Source organism: Cydia strobilella, chromosome 5 (genome assembly GCF_947568885.1).
Source record: "Cydia strobilella chromosome 5, ilCydStro3.1, whole genome shotgun sequence".
Taxonomy (NCBI): domain Eukaryota; kingdom Metazoa; phylum Arthropoda; class Insecta; order Lepidoptera; family Tortricidae; genus Cydia; species Cydia strobilella.
This window is the reverse complement of record NC_086045.1, coordinates 18,750,393-18,768,311: the sequence shown is the minus strand read 5'-3', so window position 1 is coordinate 18,768,311 and position 17,919 is coordinate 18,750,393.

Below are 17,919 nucleotides of genomic sequence, written 5' to 3'. Positions count from 1 at the left end.
TAATACTGCCGGTAAACAAGGTATAACCATGGTATAACCTTGGTATAGTCGCACCATAGGAAAACTTGAACTGTAATGTAAAAAAATGGCCAACACAATATTAAGTAGGAGTAACAATAGTAGATTGTTAACCAAGGTATGAAAGGCACTCATTCCTGCAGAGGTTGTTTGGCGCTCGAACATAGTGAGAGCGCCAAAAGTCCGAGGCTGAAATGATGCTTTTCACCCGAGTTAAACACTCTACTTTTCATTACGAATACGAGGGAAGTAAAATGCATGTTTTTTAAAAACATGACTACTTAAGTATAAATTCTTAGTGTTTCTTGAGCGTACTTTTTCAATTAACAATTTAGGCAAAAGTATCGTTATTTATGGAATGGGGAGTTAAATATCAGAATGGAAATTTTATAACAAATTAATTTAAATCCAAACTTCAATTGCCTATCGTAAAAAAGTAAAAAAAATACGTACTTGGAACGTAAAATGCTCTAGTGCAGATACGTATCATTTTCTGCACACCTTTTAGAACAACAATGACCCTCTTTCAGAGCATGAGAAATGAAAAACTCTTTACTGCGGGTGTCACTAATCCTGTTCAATTGATTTTTTTAATAACTAAAAGAGCAAGTCAAATAAAAGCCCGCAAAAATTTAGAATGCTAATGTGGTCATATGGGCAATAAATAATGGGCACCTAACAAAGTCGAAAGAGTTCGAAATTCAAACAATGTACAAGGTAATTGGACCTTACTGCATTTGTTAGTTATGCGGTATTGCACTATCCCCGACGATATAGCGCCCAACTCCCATAATTTCCGATTATGTGAGCTGTCATAAACAGTCGAACATGGCGAAGCATACAAAAGTACGTAAGTTTTCCGGTTTGGGAATTAAAACTTGTTTTCAGCTTCATTCGTTTTATAACAAATCTGGAGCCCGGCTTTCATTGGCACATGTTCAACGGGGCGCAGCGAAAGGCACTCTCGGGGACAACTCCATCTGCACTTAGTGCCATCTATCAGCGGTATGGCCATTTTTTACATGGATTCCTGCTCTAAATGCACCTCTCGGGATTAAGCATAACAAACATTAAAAGTTATGTATAAAAATGTCGGGCTCATTGGTCTCTCACTAAATAAATATTCGGAGAAAATCTTACAGAAATCGGCCTAGCCCCATCCTAAGCAACTCTTCTACTAATATAACAAAACAATGCAAATGATTGCAATGTCAACAACAAAATGATCTTTTCCGACAGCAAGATGTTCATATTATATCAGTATTATTATTTTATATAGAGACATCATGTCAAACAATGAGTGTCGCAATTTAAAAGTGGAAAAACCAATATGACTTGGAACTCCGGTGGCTATTTAAGAAGTATAACGCTCTTACGGTAGACGTCGCTAGGGTCCCCTAAACCCATATAGTGGGAAGATTTGCTGACTATGGCTGAGGTCTTGGTGGCTCAGTTGGCAGCTTAGAGCGCTGGAGTATCGATCATTCAAAATTTCAAGTCTCACCTAAGGCAGTATTTTTCCGCTTTTAAATTTATACTAAGCTTAACAACGAAGTGCAGAATAGAAAGACCTCAGCGAACTCGGTGCCGTCGACTGGACTGAAACGGCTTTGGACAGAGTAGCATGGCGGTCTTTGGTGTCGGAGGCAAAGATCCACTTCGAGTCGTCGCGCCACAGCAGTAAGTAAGTAATAACTATCCTTTCAGAAACCTTTCCTTTCTCTAGAAATGTTTCACCGTGTATATATTGGTTTGCAAAGTATGATAGATCGGCCACGAGCCACGACATCGAGTCAAAAAACTGTCGTGATACCACAGGTAAAAATATTCCACGGTTTCAAAAACCCGAAAACACTTATTAGTTTGAACCTCTACTCTAGTAGGTATCGTCTTAAGACGAAAGTGGAGGACCCGCGCGAAATCGCCTTTTCATTCAAACGTAGTCCTCATTTTCCTCTCTGGATAATATTTTGACATATTTGTTGTATATCAAACACAGCTAACCAAAGCAACGTTTGATTTTTTTCGAATTTTTAATTATTAAATATAAATAGATGATTATGATTATGATTAAGAGGAGCATTTCAAAATTTGCATGAAATCTGTTTAAATCGCTCCTAATTTTTACAATAATCAAAAATTCTAAAAAAATCTAACGCATAGCTATGGTTAATATACATCAAATTATGTACGAATATTTTCCATAATGTCAATATCCAGAGAGGAAAATGGGGACTACGTTTGTATGGAGAAACGGCCGTCCCCTTTCCTCTTAGCACAAACGACCGCGCTTCCCTGATTATGGTAATTGGCAAGAATAATTTTCCCATTTCTTGATGACGTAGGAGATCTGGCAACACCGACAGTTTAATTAAATCCAGCAGTTGTAGCAACACCCTCTAACCGTTACACGTACAACTTTGTCCACAAATTATGTTTACACCATTCAAATGGACGGTCTTGCGTAAATACTTTTGTAACTTAGTCCATTAAAGAAACTCTACGGGAATTATTACCATAACACAAGAATAAACCATTCCATTTAATGTTTGCTTTGTGTAAATCGAGAATTATTTGTTTAAACATGAGTATTGGAACTTAGCGATATTATCATGGAACTTATTCCTGTTATATACAGGTTGGATTGAGTAACGGTGTAATTTTGATCCTTACAAAAATACTTTACCAGTTCACTGTAACACTGTAAGTAGGTTACAAAATCATTACGTATTTATTAAATCATCATAAATATCGAAAAAAAAAACACAAATCGACACATGCTTAAACGCTTTGGGCATAACTTTAGCTGTATTTTATTTTATTTTATTTTCATAATATGGGAAACAAAATGCGCGCTACGTCAGTATTTTAAAGCAACAACTAATTTAGTATGAGATATTATGTTATTATGTTCCTTATTAAGAGGAAAGGAGACGTCCGCTTCTGCATACAAACGTAGTCCCCATTTTCCTCTCTGGATATTGACATTATGGAAAATATTTATTCATAATTTGATGTATATTAACCATAGCTATGCCCCTACGTTAGATTTTTTTAGAATTTTTGATTATTGGGCATGGCTGTAGTTGATATACAACAAATTGTATCAAAATATTTTCAATAATGTTAATATCCAGTGGAAAATGCGGACTACGTTTGTATGAAAAGGCGATTTCGCACGGGTCCTCCACTTTCGTCTTAACATACGATACCGATTATGCCCTTAAACGAATCCCCACTATTTTAAGAACTATTATATAATCTGTGGTTACGTGTTTTTTTTTCCTGTCTAGTTTAAATAATTGAATACATACAGTAAATAAGCATAAAATCCGTGGTTTCTCCAGCACGCTGTCTAACTTTTAGTACCAATTTAAAGTTTTCTTCTATGCCATATACCCTTTATTTCAGTCGGGGCAGTAAACCCTGCGTGAGCTCCATAAACGTAACAGTCGCGTGTTTGACCAAGAGGTCATCGTAAAATGCATCATAAACTTTACATATAAATTTGTAAAATCGACATTTAGAATTTGATTCTTTGCTGTGATAAATTTAAATGTTGGTTTTGTTTTCCTAAGAATAAGAATACTTAGTGCAAGACCGTGCTGGATGTTAATTGAGGACAATAGGATATAGGATAGTTTTTGTGACATAAATCTTCATTTTACGTAGACGAAGTTGCGGGCATTCCTAAATAGGTCCCAACAAAAAAGACAAAGGCGGGATATATGCGCGCAGCAATGGAGTAACTAGCAATGGCTTTTAAAAACCCTTTCACAGATAAATGGATATAAAATGTAATATCTGGATTCTGACCCTCCTGATACTTTGTCCCAATCGCATTTCCCTTTGGAACGATCTCACGGCGGAAATTGATCTATCCGGCAAATGAATGGACTGCGCTGCACTTGTGCGTGGGGCTGCATTTTGTTTTCGACGTATTTTTGATAAAATCAAATGGATGTCGCGTCTGCTTATTGTCACGTATATGCGCTTCGTTGAACGTTAAAACTATTATGTTTTTATAACATGTGACATGTGGAATAAAATTTGGACAAAGTTTTGAATATGAAAAAGGTTGAAAGGAATTGAAACTCAGATTATATCTGTAGTGTATGAAATGAAATGTATTTATTTGTCAGAATATGGTACATTGATGTGATCTTAAGTTGGAATTAATGCAAGTTCCATCATATTCTACCGTGAAGTCGGTGTACAAATATTTTTACTTATATAGTGTTGTTTATTAATGTTTATTATTGAAAAAAAAACATTATACCTACTCTGCCCTAGCGGGCAATTGTCAGTACTTATGTAAGAACATAAGTACTGACAATTCCTGCAACAAAGTTGCAGCAGCATCTAACACTGGTGCAGTGTCATTTCGAATATTAAAATTTCGAATACATGTGCACACAACACATTTATCGTTCTACCAGATCAATCGTTCTTTCTAGCATAGCAAAATTACTGCATAGCAAAAACTTTCGCAAAATGTTTGAATTTGCAGTGGAACTTGCAATATTTGTACGCTGCATTAGTGAGATTACCAATCTCGTCCGTGGAGCTAATGCTGCTAGTCCGGTAGCCGAAAATTAATCAGTCAGACAAGGGGCGCCTCAATGCCAATTCGCACTATGGAAATCTAAATTTAATATGTTATTGATATCTCTGCATTTCGTACAGACAGACCGTCCTGGCGCCTTAAAACGAGGAGAGCCGATCCCAAATAATGGGAAGTGGCAAAGAAAAAGAAGAAGGCGTATGATGGATGTAGGTGAAAGTGACCGCTTTGTCACGTCACTAACAAATCGAGCGCCACTGTTTAACTCGGATGTTGTCGCGCCGATAAGCCTGACAATTCTACCCATGCTTTTGAAAGTCTAGGTCTCGGAACAGCTAACTCTGCACTGACATAGCGATAACAGAGTGTGAAAGTGCCACCATGAACATCAAATTCCTTCCCTTCCTTCCCACACTTTCAGGGCCAAACCGGTTCACATCTATTCCAGTATCATTTCAGTCCAATGATCAAAACTCAAAACCAGTGGCTGGACTAGATCATATCGTTTACATTATTCGAGATATTTAAGAGCTATTATCAAACCGTATACGTGTACGTACGATACGTATACGTGTTCACTATGTAACGTACTGGATTGGCTGTCTACACTATTTCAGTGGCGCTGGATTGGGCGAGCTGGAATAAAAAAGTAGACCGTCAATCCAGTCACCAGACTGGGATGCTCACTGCAATGAGTATATTTATTCCAGTGCCGGTTCACATTATTCCAGTGGCATTTCAGTGCTGGTTTCGATGACTGGACTGAACCGGGCATTACACGAATTCTATTTGTGTATTCACTTATATTAAAGGAAGGAAGGAGAATCGGACTGGTGTTGCGATTTGGTCGCGAGTTCATTTTTCACTTGTACTTACACGTATTTCCGATTATTGCGGTTTGTAGCTAAATAGATAAGTTTTACTGAGCAGTTTTTACTATGGAAGCAACATCAAAATCGCTAAAAAACTAGGCCTTCGTATATTTCGGCGGATTCCAACCACTCCATTAATTTTTAAGATCTGAGTATGAGCACGTTAGTAAAGTTATAAAACCACAGGGCAAAGCAAAAGTTAGAAATACCTATTTTAATATTCTGTGTAGACTAGTCGATCAAATATTCATACCTCAAATGGAATCTAACAACATGGAAGCTAATAGGACAACAGATAACAACGACAGCCGTGATTAAAGCATATTATTTCACACAAACAATCCGGAATGAAATGATAGCTCACAGTAGTTACTGATGCGTAAGTTAAACAGAAGCTGTGCGATTCGATGCGGTATCAATACCCCGGTGAAAGAAGATATTTCATAATATTGATTTGAAGTTTCATACATTGAAACCAGAGGCTAGTGGGTATAGAAAAAAAACCGGCCAAGTGCGAGTCGGACTCGCGCACCGATGGTTCCGTACTTTTTAGTATTTGTTGTTATAGCGGCAACAGAAATATGTCATCTGTGAAAATTTCAACTATCACGGTTCATGAGATACAGCCTGGTGACAGACGGACGGACAGACGGACAGCGGAGTCTTAGTAATGGGGTCCCGTTTTTACCCTTTGGGTACGGAACCCTAAAAACCAACAATTCCTAAGAACATATCAAATCACATTTATAATCGGGTCTATCGCGAATTTATTTTGTTAACTTTATTTACCGACGTTTCGACACAGGTTTCACTGGTCGTGTGGTCGACCACTGCCAACACCGCGTTCGTACTGTTGCTAAAAAAAAGTAAGTTAGGTAAGTTTAAATAAATAACATAATATTTAATGTCACGTTTATAGGTCTTTTTGAGTATATTTTAAACTATATTTGCATGTATTTATACGTGAAAAGCAAATAAATGTTCTGATTCTGATAAGAATATTCATCATCTTCATCTTCGTCGCGTTATCCCGGCATTTTGCCACGGCTCATGCGAGCCTGGGGTCCGCTTGACAACTAGTCATAGGTAGAAATAAACAAAAAGCATCCTCGAACAAGTTTGAGAACAAATCAAATTATTTTATTAAATATTTTGATTTGTGTTTTTTAAGTAGTCACACTACTATATATAAATTAAAAACTGTAATAGATGTCTTATATTAAAGAAAAAGTGACGAAGCCCTCCAGTGGGCGTTGGCGGGGTGTTAGCCTAGGGGTTCATGGCGTTAGCCGCGATAGCTAAAGACGCCGGTTCGAATCCGGCCTTCACCACTGGAGGACTTCGTCACTTTTTCTTTGATATATGATATCTATTACAGTTTTTAAAAAGCATCCTCATCGATCGGGGTACTGCATCGCTACTAAATCATGGACTCATTTGTTCCCATTCAGTTAACGAGCAATCCTCATGATGTCCCATTGCATGAGCGATGGATACAAACTGCTAACTGGAATTTTAATCCACATTATTGCCGGTTTAACGCCCACATTTGACTGGTGTAGGAAAATTTAGCTTACCGAATCACGATAATGGTGCAGTACTAAAAATATATTTAACTAATGGATGAGTTTAATTTATCAACAGCGCAGGTAAATGGATAGTCATAATAAGTAGGAACAGACAGATCGCTTGATAGTATAGTCCATGGTAGTAGACGTGGGCGGCAATCCTTGATGTTTGTTTAAGTTCACTTTATTAAATAATTATGATTAGATTTATCATTTAAAATTGGGAGTGGAATAAACATAAAATCATTTTAATTAAATTGAGCTTTTATTATAATTGTTATATAGGTAATTCATAGAATGTTTCAATTCAAGTAATTACGAGATTACTAATTTCAATTTCGAGGAAAAATCACAAATCGGGGGTTATGTATGACTAGACTAATTCTCCGAAGCATGTCGCGCGATTGCCTAAAATACAACAACAAACAATCTTCATTTATTAAAATTAAACCATGAGTGAATAAGCGCTACCAATAGCACCATGAGTTTTATTTCGAACCCTTTCGTTATTTACAATCTTGTTAGTCGTCAGTCAATACTTTACTGGCCGAAAGGGGTCGTGTTTCGGCGGTTCCGGGGCAAACTGCCGAAACTGTCCCCGTCAGCAGACTAACTATTCAAATCGGCCACGTCGCTTCATCACCTAAATAGAGTTTGACCGGTCAATTCGAACACCGTGATAATTACTGGATACGAGAACAATACGAGATCTAATAGATACGTTATAGTTTAGTTCTTAACTAGTTATCTTTTGCAGTTAGATTCGAGAAACCAGTTGTCATTTCACGCTACAATTAGACAAAACGCCACAAAACGTCACAAGACGTTTTGGAATATCCATTAGATATCCATTGGATGTCAAAGTAATATCTTAAGCTAACCTTAAAGAGATCGTTCCAGAGGACATTCGGAATCGCGGAAATGTCAAATTTGACATGATTTTCTTAAATATCTCGTTATCGTTTCTGTTTCATATCTAGTGGATATCTAGTGGATATCTAGATCATTGTTCGAATTGGTCCGTGAGTCCTCGGCAAGCTCGGTTCTCCATACAAACGTGGTTATTCTCTCATTTTAAAACGACTAGCTAGATTACTCTGAAACTTTGTACTTACAATAAGATAAGGTCTAGTCTGTATAATTAGTTTATGTAGCTTCAGATACCATGGTAAAAAAAATACAGCGAATTTAATTTTTTCATACAAAACTTGTTTTTGCTCTTTTTCGTTTGTTTTAAAAACTAGAGCTATATAAACTAATTACAGACCTAAATAAAATAAGGTATCATTTCATTGTATATGCAATGTTTCGTTACAATCCAACACGTACTTTTAAAATGAGAACGACACTCCGTTTGTATGGGAAGGTGAAATTCGGCCGAGCTTGCCGGGGACTTAATTATTTATAATTTTATAATTGTATAGGAAGGTATGTTAGTTTATAAGATAATTGTAGAATGGGCCCTGTTTCTTTAATCATAACTTATTTTTTATTCTCAATAATTTTTGTATCTCATTGCGTTGAATTATCACCTGTACAGGATGTCATGATCAAACAAAGGCCAATGGTTGGAGGATCTTCTCCGAAATCTTTCATTTTCGCTTTACAAACAACATTGTCCTCTGTCTTTGGGTTTCATTTGATCCATACTAGTCGTGTATATTGGTGCAATAGGGACAGAATTATATTAATATGAGATCAATATAATCTTTCTCAAATTCGAATAAGTTTCGGGCCGTATGAAGACGTCAGTCCCTAGTTTTTAATTACCACGTAATCCTTCACAACTCGGCAATAAAGTCCGGTCATAATCCAAGTCCCCAATTATTTCTGTCGCAGTAATTAAACAGCATAAAGTGCCCGTCCGTAATCCGACCACTTCTGTGATATTTAAACGAGTTCTATTACGCTTCGCTTATAAAAGCGCTATTAGGAGAAATGGACTGGAAGCAACGCGCTTGACTTGCAATGACCGTAATGTTAAAAATAAATATCACCTGCGAGCCTATACTAAACAAAGATTAGATTAGATTAGATATATTTATTTCACAACATATGATTACAGTACAAATTACATTAATGTCAATTTATAAGAATCTACATTGTGATCGTCAGAAATAAATTTAAATAATAGCAAAACAATCCAATATTAATTTCATTAATTATACATTATATGGAAAATTTGCCCTGAGAAGGATCGTCAAATAGTAACAATAATAAACAAGGAAAATGTCAAAAATGGTATGCGATTATAAATTATACAGTTATGTCAAAAAAATTCACTTATTGAATATAATGGGTTGTCTAGTAAAAAGTTTCTCAATCGACGCTTGAATGTTGTATCGGATGGTTCCGTCCTTATTTTTTGCAAATGCAGACATAATGCTAGTGGCCGCTATGTGCACGCTGCTGATGCTACTCTTGCAACCCCTCCAAAAACCTCAGTCGTAGGAAGCTTACCAAAACGAGTATCAAAATCTACCTGCACGTATTTTTCGTATAATCGCTAATATTGTAGTTGGCATATGCTTTAACGAGCGATGTCTTTTTTATGTGTCGATTACCAGATTCCACAGAGACGACATCCCCTATTCTGGTTTACACTCGAATTTCTTTTCTGTTATAGAAAAGCACATTTAGGCACATTTTACGATACCTTGGTAATAAAATACACTTCATTTCTCATGCTCTGAAAGGGGGTCGTTGTTGTTCTAAAAAGTGTGGTGAAAATGATACGTTTCTGCACCAAAGCATTTTACTTTCCAAGTACGTTTTTTACGATAAACAATTAAAACTTAGTTTTAAATGAATATTTATTTTACAATTGTCAATCAGATATTTAACTCCCCATTCCATAAATAACGATACTTTTACCTAAATTGTTAATTAAAAGGTCCCTCAAAAAATACTATAAAAGTTTATATTTAGGTAGTCATGTTTCTTTAATACACGTGTGTACTTTCCTTGTATTCGAAATGAAAAGTAGTGTTAAACGGGTGATAGGTACCATTTGAGTCTCGGACTATTGGCGCTCGAACGCAACCTCGACAGAAATGGGTGCCTCTCATCCCTCGGTTAACAATCTACTATTTAAATAATTTTAGACGGTCAATATAGAAGTTATATCTATCGTATCTGTGGGTCACCCCGATAAGTCCACACGCGGTTTCATGATGGGGCATTAGCTCGACAATAATCATAAATATTTTTGCGTCGCTCGTTGGCCTGCTCACCGAGTAATTAAATTCCATAGAGGCGCACAAATCTTCGCCCTACGCCCCTACCGGTGGAAATTCAAAACAATACAAATGCACAGTGGGGGCCAAATTTATATAATGATTTGATTTGATTATTACCTAATTTTGTGAGCATTTAACTTTGAATTTTATTTAGGGAATGGGTATACAAGAAAAAAATACATATTAATTTGAATACAGGTTCAAATTTCACTTGCGATAGCAAAGCATTGCTACCGACCGTATCGCTGCAGGAAATTTGAAAATCAATGTCGATGTACTATCCAGGATAACTTACATTTCCTCCAAAAACGCAGTCAGCACCAATGCTGACGCAATTAAAATATGCTTGTAACCTTTATACATAAAGAAAAGGTAGGTAATGTTGACGAAATATGAAGTGAGCCGATCTTTCAAACAAGTTTGAACAAGTTCGGCTCACTTTATATTTCGTCAACTTTACTTTACCAAGAGCAAGGGGATGAGACTTATAAAGTCAGACAATGCTAACTGCATGGCATTTGCAATGACAAAGTGTGGCAATGTCATCACTAATGCCAAATTTCTATGAAAATATGACGTACTTATAAATGACACTCCCTCAATTTGTTATGGCTCCTCTACACGATGGCCCAGCGTAGACCAGTCCAAGAGACGCATTTATGCGTTAGAAGGAGCAAGTGATATTGCTATCTCATTCCACCGCATAGCTGCGTCCCTTGAACTGGCCTACGCTGGGCCATCGTGTAAAGAAGTCATTATATTCAAGTCGGTGCAAAATTAGCTTAGACGGACTCTACCGACTATAAAAAAAACCGGACAAGTGCGAGTCGGACTCGCCTACCGAGGGTTCCGTACTTTGAATGATTTATTTGCATATGAATATTGGGTTACATTAGTAGATGTTGGGTACAATATTTTGAATTTGTTTCACCAAGATTTCTTTTTAGTATTTGTTGTTATAGCTATAGCGGCAACAGAAATACATCATCTGTGAATATTTCAACTGTCTAGCTATCACGGTTCATGAGATACAGCCTGCGGTGTCAGCATGGTTGCATTTTTATCACCTGTCACTATGCCTGTCACTTTCTCACTTACCTACTTGTTAGAACGTGACAGGCATGGTGACAGGCGATAAAAATGCTACCGTGCTAAGCCCGCTGGTGATAGACAGACAGACAGACGGACAGACATGTCTTAGTAATAGCATAGAGTAACTTATACTAGAGCGGTACTGTCATAGTAAATTTTGTAACCCCAGTAAATTCACTGCCATCTGTCGACACACTTTAAAACTAAAAATAAATATTTATAAAAATACGATAAAATGTATTTAAATATGGATAAATGATTTTTTTATTTGCATTAATTATTTTTATATGATTTTGACCCATGTTCTTTCACTGGTATGCGTTAAAATTATAAATAACAAACGAAACAGTCAACGCCCTCTATACGAGTGTAGGCCAAAACTAGTGGCGCCATCTGATCGAGAATCAAATTTTCGTGATTTTCGAGGCACGTTTTTTCCTTAGACTGTATCCATCTATTACGGAGTTATATCTATCTTTGGTAATAGGGTCCCGTTTTTACCCTTTGGGTACGGAACCCTAAAAATTAAATTAAATTACGTTTAGGGGCCCCTTTCCCCCACACGGATCTTTTCTAAAAGTTACCATCCCCATCTCGTTAGCGCGGTCCTTCTTATTACTTCCTCGGCGACTGTAATCAGGCCTTCAGCTACTTGAAACGACTTGTTCTTTTTCTTATGTGTAATTGAAATATATTGCCGTAATATCCGTCCGACGGGCGCTGTACCTCTCGAGCGCATCAGCCTGAGTTTTCATTACTTGGCGAAGTGATTTTTTCATGGGACAGAATAATAACTCATTTTGGTGCCCTCCGCGACGAAAACGCTTGGGAAATTGTAAGCTAAGAATGAGTTGAGGACGTGATTAGTTAAAAGTTCAAGTGCGCTTGGTACGTGATGCCGCCGTTCAATGGGCCTCCCCATTTTCGCGTGTTTTATGGCGAACGATGTTTGAGCGTATTTCGCGGGATGTTATTTATTTAAATGTATAAGTCGTGGGCAAGCGTATCGCCGAGGCCCAGTCGCGGACCGCATCTCCGTTTTAACTCTTTTCCCACTCGGACTGATTTATTGCGGAAAGCGGTACCAATGACTAACATTTGCCTTTACCACTGGAAATGCTGGCTTCTTTACGACCAACCCTATATTTTATTGCAGATCGATATCGTTAACTTGCCAAGTTTTGTATAGATTGCCACATAATTTCGGGTTGAATTATCGTGTGTAAATTAAACATTACCACATTTTTAAGGTTCCGTACCCAAAGGGTAAAACGGGACCCTATTACTAAGACTCCGCTGTCCGTCCGTCTGTCTGTCTGTCTGTCCGTCTGTCACCAGGCTGTATCTCTTGAACCGTGATAGTTAGACAGTTGAAATTTTCACAGATGTGTTAGATCCGGGCGTAAAGGAAACTATGAGATCACACGAATATATATATTGTCAAGAAAATAAGCACTGATACAAATTTACAGTATTCAGCAGCAAAGTCGAAAATAATGTGACGGCATCACGCACGCGAACAAAAGCTGTAGGTATATTATTCAAACTTGTTCCACGCGCGTTTATGCAGTTACCTATTAAACAAGATTCTTTCAGTTTACGAAGACACATTCTAACAGTATTTCTGTTGCAGCTATAACAACAAATACTAACAAAATAAGATAAATATTTAAGGGGGCTCCCATACAACAAACGTGATTTTTATGCCGTTTTTATAGATAATGGCACGGAACCCTTCGTGCGCGAGTCCAACTCACACTTGGCCGATTTTTATTTTTAGTGGGCTTTAGCTTAGACAAAAATCGGGTAATTTTAAATAACAGCTTCATTTTTATTGCTCAGGTTACATGCTACATTTTTGCCAGAACTTTAAAAATTCGGACGGATATACGAAAAAAATCCGTAGTCAAAATAATTGTTTCTATTGTCTGCGAAACAAAAACCTACTGTACTCTACTACTCACTTTCACTCGCAATATCATTTATGACAATAAAAGATAAATGTTACAGTTTTAAAATAAAATCCAATAGAACAAAAAGCTCCGTGTACCTATTTCTTATTTCGTGAGTCCGTATGTTGCATTAGGTAAGTAATTACAGTAAAAACCATTTTAAATAAAAGCAATTTCAGTGATTGTGTGCTGTTATAATAGGTAGTATAGTAGTAAAGGTAATGGCAGGGTAGAACACAGTGTAGCCGGCTGGTTATTGGCAGTTATCCACAGCACGGAACATCACGTGACCATGTCGCTGTGCTGACCGCTCCGCATTACTTATTTTATGGTACTTCCCAACCACCGGGCAAATTAAAATACTCATTTGAGAGCAGAACGTATTCAGAATCCATTGGCTAGTTGTCTAGTGTTCGTTTAGCACAAGAATCCGTAGCCACCGAAATCACGCTCTTATTGTAAAACGAAATTCTGAAATTACAGGAGATTTATACATGAACATTCAAGTAATATAATTATTTATTACTTATATTTATATCAGGTAGGTACTACTTTTCTTTGCTAAGAAATTGTAATACAAATAAATTAGATTCCTCTAGGTAATACCACGTTCTTACACTTGTCATATAAATATTTGTATGCCTAGAGCTTTAAAAACAGGACATACAATCATTTATAACTAACTCCTACATCTATCACATTTCAAATTTTCTTTATATAGGAAGAGATGGGGAGGCAAAATTAATCATTAAGCTAAAAATTTAAAAGAGAGTTTCTGTTTTTGAACCAACAAACAATGATAAAGCAACTATTTCCTGCGATTAATCCATTAGATGCCATTTCCTAACAAATAAAAAAAAAAGGCTGAAATATCGATCCACTAGGCGAAAACCCACAAACCGGCAAACGTATTTTAGGGTAAACATTTTGGTGAACTTGCAAATTTGCAAGTCTGTTTATTGTTCAATAAATTCCCGCATTGGATTCGCAGACGACGGCTCGTCAGCAGCGGGGCCAAAGTGCTGCGTCAAAACACTATTCGAGCCAAATATTTGACGGATTCTGTTTCTGTAGATCTGTTGCAATAAACACGAAGGTATTGGTGTCATGAAACGTGAACTTTGAAATTGGACTTAAGGTGACGTTCTGATGCCAACTGTAGTTGTATTATTGCTGAGGCGGGCGCTGTCATTGTCTGTTTCCTTAATAAAATGAGTTAGACCAGACATCTCTAGAACTGTGTCGTACCTATTGCATAATTATTAGATCGCAATTTGACTCCTGATCCTTGTTGTGGTGGTCCTAGTCATCAGATGTGGCTAGGATAAATTGGTGCCGTTATCCTCACCAGACGCTGCATTTCCCCCCTTACAATTCTCATATATTTGCCGTTGAAAACTTTACCCCTATTTCACAAATCGGACTTAAGTGATTCTAGCTCTTAGCGTAATTAATATTGGTATTATGTAATATTAATTACATAACTTTAAATTTGTTCTATTTTGTATTCATACAAACTATTACTTTTTTTTCAAGTAGTTTGAAAAAGTTACGAAAGTAATTGTTTGGGTCGCGTGTCATGCTCATTTGCCGTAATAGTAGTGCAATTGCAGTTGCCGTCGAAATTAGGCGTGGCTCACTCCACGATTTCGCCGTGCCGCTACAAGTACATGCGGCCCACACCAATTTTGGTGTCTGGCAGTGGGTGCCGCGCACCGCTACGGTACGGATAATTTTTGATACATTTTTATATAGCCAAATTTGATACAATTTGTATTAGGTAAATAACCTATATATTTGAGTTTCCTGCAGTAATGCAGTCTACTGCAGCAGTATTGCAGCACCACAATACTGTCGACTGCATAACTTTCGCAAATGTCAAAAATCTGGGCAGCGATATCGATTTTGATCTCGCGGCAGTAATGCAGTCGGCACTATTGTCGTGCTGCAATACTGCTGCAGTCGAATGCATTATTACTGCAGAAAACTTCAAAATCTGTTAAACTAGTACGTTAAACATAACATAAAAATAGGTGACGGTACTCGGTTCGGACGGTGCCAACCCTAGTGGTAGCCACGCCCATGCCTTTCGATAGAGCTCGGTCCAATTAGCAACGTTTAGGCACGTTCGGTATACCTAAACAGGGGTTTTGTTATACAGTGAACCTTCTGTACGTAGTACTATTATATATTTATTTTGTGTCGAAATTCCCAAAATCGGCGTCGAAATACATACTTGTAAAGAAGTGACTTTTACGAGAAAATGGTACATGTACCTTTTTACCTCGGGTTATTATAAACAAAAGTTGTCTATTCAGTTGCCTACAGAATATAGATAGTTGGAGTACTTGGAGTCTTATTTCTGTTTATGTCTGTTTATCGCTTATATTTTCTAAAATCGGTCTCGAAATAGTTTTAGTCTGTACCAAAATAGAAAACGTTTGTTTTTAGGGTTCCGCACCCAAAGGGTAAAAACGGGAACCTATTACTAAGACTCCGCTGTTCAATCGTCTGTCCGTCTGTCTGTCTGTCACTGTGATAGCTAGACAGCTGAAATTTTCACAGATGATCACACATGAAATTTTGACAGATATATTTCTGTTGCCGCTATAACAACAAATACTAAAAAGTACGGAACTCTCGGTGGGCGAGTCCAACTCGCACTTATCCGGGTTTTTTTAATTTAAAAGTGTTCCTATTGTACACCAGAGGTCCAAAACGTGAAACGTGTCGACCGTTAATATAAATTTTAGACTGTAGCGGACAAACAATGGGTCATTTAACAAAACAAAAAACCCACTCTCCGGAGCTATTGTCTTAATTCTGAAAACATTTTATTTCTTTTAGGTATTTTATTATTAGAACACCTCTGTTGTATAATGGACCTTCAAAAAGTTGAGCACCGAGTTAATAAGAAAGTGTGGTTTTTTTCGATGTTCAGGCTTCTCAACTTCAATGGGGTTATGCGTGCGTGCTTATTTATCTAAATACAGTTCCATTTCGATTAAATACCGACAGACATCGCACAGCCTAAACCGTTAAAATTATAAAGTATTCTTTAAGTCATCAAAAGAGCTTCGAAAAAAGTTAAAAAGTTAAAAAAACAATTACAAACCTATCTTTGCCACCCATTCGCAACTTCGCCTTCGCCAAATCCTAATTGTTGAATCCCATGATACAAATTGATTGTGGAGTTATGATTTAATGCTAGTTACGGCGGAGTTGTGTACTAAAGGCGAATCTTGGGTGTATATTTTTTATTTTTTTTTATTTAACTGTAACATTGATAATGGGGTTTGAATATAAGCAAATCGTTCCTATTCCTAAACTGTAAGTTTTGTACAATAGTAAAACGATGACTTAAAGTAAAAGTATACCCATTCCGATTTTTTTGTATGTTAGATTTCTATTGAGACAAACGAACTTTGTACAAACGTGTAATTATTTAATAATGTCTAGGGCAGAAGTATCAGAACCTCGTTACAAATTAATTCAAAATAAACGTTACAAAATGATTATTATAATAGGCAAAGGGTATTTCAGTTCACTCGATTAAAACAACCCGATTGAACCGAAAATACCAAGTGACAAACGTTTTGTAGAAAAAGCCAAATAAAACTTACATAATTAATGGAAATGATCACGTCATACATTGTCATCATGATGAGTGAGTGTGAGAGTGTTATAAAGAAGTATAAATGTAATTTAGCTAGTCGCTAGGTCCAGTTTAAGTAAGTTATTTTAAATTTGAGTTTTGAATTAATATAGGTAACGATTTGTTTTTTATAACATTTAAAACTTTCGCGTTTTGATATATATATAAAATAAATAAATAATAAATAAAATTTATAGGAGACATTCTTACACAGATTGACTAAGTCCCACGGTAAGCCCAAGGAGGCTTGTGTTATGGGTACTCAGACAACGATATATATAATATATAAATACTTAAATACATAAAAAACACCCATGACTTAGGAACAAACATTTGTGCTCATCACACAAATAAATGCCCTTACCGGGATTCGAACCCAGGACCATCGGCTTCACAGGCAGGGTCACTACCCACTAGGCCAGACCGGTCGTCCTACCCACTAGGCCAGACCAGGATATACATATATATACATTCGCGTTATACGAGTATTTTCTGGGATGTCAGTTAGCCGCGACCACGACCAGTGATACCTGTGTCGAAACGTCGGTAAATAAAGGTAACAAAATAAATTCGATCGCGATAGACCCGATTGTAAATGTGATTTGATTTTTTTATTGTCATGTTACATCTCATTATTATTTACTCTAATAGGACCATATCGCGTAGGTATACCACGTATTAAAACCACGGGGACAATGTCTTTCTCGAAACGTCGGAGGTAATTTTAAAGCTAGGTATCTATCTATGCATCTATTATGATGTCCTGTAAATTATCGGTCGCCAATCGAAAAAAAAATGTATCGGGATATCAATCAGGATGGCAAATACGGACGAAGGGTCAAGCTAGGTCTTCAGCTTGGGTGGCAACAATTTTTTTTTATTTTATTTTTAGCATTGTACGCAACATGACAAGCCAAAAAAAACGTTATCAGTGAAGTCTGAGATGTTTTTACACGTTG